The 4,863-nt window shown below is 42.2% G+C and overlaps 2 non-coding genes across 2 annotated transcripts; one reads left to right on the forward strand and one right to left on the reverse strand.

Annotated features, from left to right (window-relative positions):
• The first annotated feature begins 1,174 nt into the window (after nucleotides 1–1,174).
• On the forward strand, nucleotides 1,175–1,246 carry trnaw-cca. Its single transcript has one exon. It is a non-coding gene; the product is annotated as a tRNA-Trp (tRNA).
• Nucleotides 1,247–1,726: 480 nt separating this feature from the next.
• On the reverse strand, nucleotides 1,727–1,799 carry trnak-uuu. The gene has a single exon. It is a non-coding gene; the product is annotated as a tRNA-Lys (tRNA).
• Between the last annotated feature and the right edge of the window lie 3,064 nt (nucleotides 1,800–4,863).

The raw sequence follows: 4,863 nt of genomic DNA on the forward strand, positions 1-4,863 counted from the left end.
GATCAGAAGGTTGCGTGTTCAAATCACGTCGGGGTCAAGCGTTTCTTTGTGGTATGACTCATGACTATTAAGCCCTATTCATGACTGGTGACTTCAAAACATGCTGCACCCTCCCTGTACTACTTATTGCTCAGTGAGAAAAAGAAGCACCAACTTAAGTTTGTTTCACTCTGATAGGGCCTGCCTATTCACTCTAGGATTTTTGATGCTTCAGTCATCAATGCACAATATGATAAAGATTTTGAAGTGTCATTGGTATATTTACCTTCATCTATACACACCACATGGCTTGCCAGCTCGGCCTATGGAAACCACGGCAGACTTGGAAAAGTAGCGTGCTCATCTTTGTCATGCTTTTAAAGTCTTTTCCTGACTAGTCTACTAGTCATCGTGTTCACAAGTGCGGACCAATCGTGTCGTTTGGGTGAAAAGGCTTCTGCATCCAAATGCCCAGCTTCTTGTCAGAAGGCAATGGTCACAAGCAACATTTATCCGGGCTCTGTCGAAGAAGTTTTGATCGCCGCCCGAGGACTGTCCAGGTCAAAGGGCATCGGTGGTTCAGAATATTCATGAGGACATGGTGGCTTTGGCAACATGCTTACATCTCATTTTACTTGTTCTTGGAAACGCATACTACTTGTACTTTTTGGCGAGCTTGTCTTTCATAATTGCGTGGTTGAAAAAAAAACTTTGTCAGTTTACATACAAAGTGTCAGCCCCTAAGCTTCCCTTCAAAACTAAGGGATTGGCGTAGTACCACACCTAAATTTTCCGCAACGATTGTTTTTCATTCATCCAGGTCCTTCTTGTACACTCAGTAAGGCAGCCTCCCTTAGGTTTCTCTAGATATAAAGAGGTGCTGGTAGAGTAATGTCACAAGGCAAGAAAGTCACCAGTCTATGAGAACCCTCCCCTGAACGCCGCGGAAGACTTTCGTTTCAACTCACTAAGGCTTTACTAATTCAACCTTGAATTCAATCAAGTGTGCTTAAGGGTTTAATGAGTTCCAGTGATAAATTCTGCAGTACCAAGGCCTGACAGGACTGGAGCCTGAACACTTGTGCTTTCAGTGAGGTCAAAGCAAATAGACTGAGATAAGTCCACTTTTCCCCAGAGAACAACAATGTTTAAAAAATGTAGCCATACATGATGAGCAGCAACAAAAAGCTATGACGGCCTCGTGGCGCAACGGTAGCGTGTCTGACTCCAGATCAGAAGGGTGCGTGTTCAAATCACGTCGGGGTCAAGCGTTTCTTTGTGGTATGACTCATGACTATTAAGCCCTATTCATGACTGGTGACTTCAAAACATGCTGCACCCTCCCTGTACTACTTATTGCTCAGTGAGAAAAAGAAGCACCAACTTAAGTTTGTTTCACTCTGATAGGGCCTGCCTATTCACTCTAGGATTTTTGATGCTTCAGTCATCAATGCACAATATGATAAAGATTTTGAAGTGTCATTGGTATATTTACCTTCATCTATACACACCACATGGCTTGCCAGCTCGGCCGATGGAAACCACGGCAGACTTGGAAAAGTAGCGTGCTCATCTTTGTCATGCTTTTAAAGTCTTTTCCTGACTACTCTACTAGTCATCGTGTTCACAAGTGCGGACCAATCGTGTCGTTTGGGTGAAAAGGCTTCTGCATCCAAATGCCCAGCTTCTTGTCAGAAGGCAATGGTCACAAGCAACATTTGTTATGGTAACAAACAACTTGCTTGCTCGCCCGAACAGGGACTTGAACCCTGGACCCTCAGATTAAAAGTCTGATGCTCTACCGACTGAGCTATCCGGGCTCTGTCGAAGAAGTTTTGATCGCCGCCCGAGGACTGTCCAGGTCAAAGGGCATCGGTGGTTCAGAATATTCATGAGGACATGGTGGCTTTGGCAACATGCTTACATCTCATTTTACTTGTTCTTGGAAACACATTCCTACTTTTTGGCATACTTGTCTTTCATAATTGTGTTGTTGAAAAACAAGCTTTGTCAGTTTACATCCAAAGTGTCCGCCCCTAAGCTTCCCTTCAAAACTGAAGGATTGGTGTAGTACCACACCTACATTTTTGGGAGCCGAAAGGTTTGTTTTTAATTCATCCAGGTCCTTTTTGTACACTCACCAGGGCAGCCTCCCTTAGGTCTCTGTACATATAAAGAGGTGCTGGTAGCGTAATGTCACATGGCAAGAAACTCACCAGTTTACTCACGAAGTCCCACCTAATTTAATCTTTAGTTCAAAATTGTGTGTTTAATGAGGTAGAATGCTAAACTCTGCAGTACCAAGTCCTGCCAAAACTGGAGCCTGAAACCTATGTGCTTTCGTAATCAACAGTATCTTTGCGGCATGACTCGTGATTATTAAGCCCTGTTTCCAATCAGTGACCTCACATCCTGCTCCACCCTCTGTGTACTACCTTTCTAACAATTGCCTAGTTGATAAACAAGGTTTGTGAGTTTATATCAAAAGCATTAGCCCCTTTAGCTTCCCTTCAGAACAGAAGCACTGACACAGTACCACACCTGGCTTGTTGGGATAGGGCACACAAATTTTGCACAGGAAGTATTACATGTATGCTCATGCTTATCGACAGACCTGAACTTTCATCAAGTCATTAAACACTTGAAAAAAATTGTTGGTTGCTGAGGTGATAAATATTTTGGCTTGTGCTTTGAAACATACTACTTTTACTTTTGACATTTCTAGTGTTTGATAACAGCATAGTTGAAAAACAAGGTTTGTGAGTTTACATCAAGAGCTTTATCCCCTTCAGTTTTCTCTTTTGAAAACTGAAGCACTGGTATAGTACCACACTTGGCTTGTTCCGATATGGCACACAAATTTTGCACAGCAAGTATTAAAATCAAATCAAATCACATTTATTGTGACATCACAGTTACACAGGTGGTTAAAAATCTTGGGTGCGTAGCCTCCTTGTGGAATTTAAACACAAAAGTATATATCAGAAAAAGAAATATACACTATATTTCCAAAAATATTCACTCGTCTGCCTTCACATGCATATGTACTTGAATGACATCCCATTCTTAATCCATAGGGTTTAATATGATGTCGAGCCACCCTTTGCAGCTACATACAGTGAGGAAAATACGTATTTGAACACCCTGCGACTTTGCAAGTTCTACCACTTAGAAATCATGGAGGGGTCTGAAATTTTCATCTTAGGTGCATGTCCACTGTGAGAGACATAATCTAAAAAAAAAATCCAGAAATCACAATGTATGTTTTTTTAATAATTTATTTGTGTGTTACTGCTGCAAATAAATATTTGAACACCTGTCAATCAGCAAAAATTCTGGCCCTCAAAGACCTGTTAGATGCCTCTAAAAAGTCCACCTCCACTCCACTTATTATTCTAAATTTGAAGCACCTGTTTGAGGTTGTTAGCTGCATAAAGACACCTGTCCACCCCACACAATCAGTAAGACTCCAACTACTAACATGGCTAAGACCAAAGAGCTGTCCAAAGACACCAGAGACAAAATTGTAGACCTCCACAAGGTTGGAAAGGGCTACGGCCAAGCAGCTTGGTGAAAAAAGATCAACTGTTGGAGCAATTATTAGAAAATGGAAGAAGCTAAACATGACTGTCAATCTCACTCGGACTGGGGCTCCATGTAAGATGTCACCTCATGGCGTATCAATGATCCTAAGAAAGGGAAGGAGGTTGTTCCCCAAAATCTCGCAATACATGGCCCCGGTCATCCTCTCCTTAATACAGTGCAGTCGTCCTGGCCCAATGTGCAGAAAGACATCCCCAAAGCATGATGCTTCCACCCCCAAGCTTCAAAGTAGGGATGGTGTTTTTGGGATGGTACTCATCATTCTTTGTCCTCCAAACATGGCGAGTGGAATTAAGACCAAAAAGTTCTATTTTGGTCTCATCTGACCACAGAACTTTCTCCCATGACTCCTCTGGATCATCCAAATGGTCATGGGCAAACTTAAGACGGGCCTAGACGTGTGCTTATTTAAGCAGGGGAACCTTCCGTGCCATGCATGACTTTAAACTATGACGTCTTAGTGTATTACCCACAGTAACCTTGGAAACAGTGGTGCCAGCTCTCTTCAGGTCATTGACCAGCTCCTCCCATGTAGTTCTGGGCTGATTCCTCACCTCAGTTAGAGCATTGAAGATGGGTTGTGGCTGGGTCTTCCAACATGACAATGACCCAAAGCACACAGCCAGGATAACCAAGGAGTGGCTCCATAAGAAGCATATCAAGGTTCTGGAGTGGTCTAGCCAGTCTCCAGACCTAAACCCTATAGAAAATCTTTGGAGGGAGCTCAAACTCTGTGTTTCTCAGTGACAGCCTAGAAACCTGGCTGATCTGGAGAAGATCTGTGTGGAAGAATGGGCCAAAATCCCTACTGCAGTGTGTGCAAACCTGGTGAAAAACTACAGGAAACGTTTGACCTCTGTAATTGCAAACAAAGGCTACTGTACCAAATATTAACATTGATTCTCACAGGTGTTCAAATACTTATTTGCAGCAGTAACACACAGATAAATTATTAAAAAATCATACATTGTGATTTCTGGATTTTTTATTATTTATTTATTTATTTATTTTTAGATTGTCTCTCACAGTGGGCATGCACCTAAGATGAAAATTTCAGACCCCTCCATGATTTCTAAGTGGGAGAACTTGCAAAGTCGCAGGGTGTTCAAATACTTATTTTCCTCACTGTAGATCTTTTCTTGTCTTATCTTATCACAGCTTCAGCTCTTCTGGGAAGGCTTTCCACAAGGTTTAAAAGTGTGTTTATGGGAATTTTTTACCTTTCTTCTAGAAGCTCATTTGTGAAGTCAGACACTGATGTTGGATGAGAAGGCCTGGCTT

Source organism: Pygocentrus nattereri, chromosome 28 (genome assembly GCF_015220715.1).
Source record: "Pygocentrus nattereri isolate fPygNat1 chromosome 28, fPygNat1.pri, whole genome shotgun sequence".
Classification (NCBI taxonomy): domain Eukaryota; kingdom Metazoa; phylum Chordata; class Actinopteri; order Characiformes; family Serrasalmidae; genus Pygocentrus; species Pygocentrus nattereri.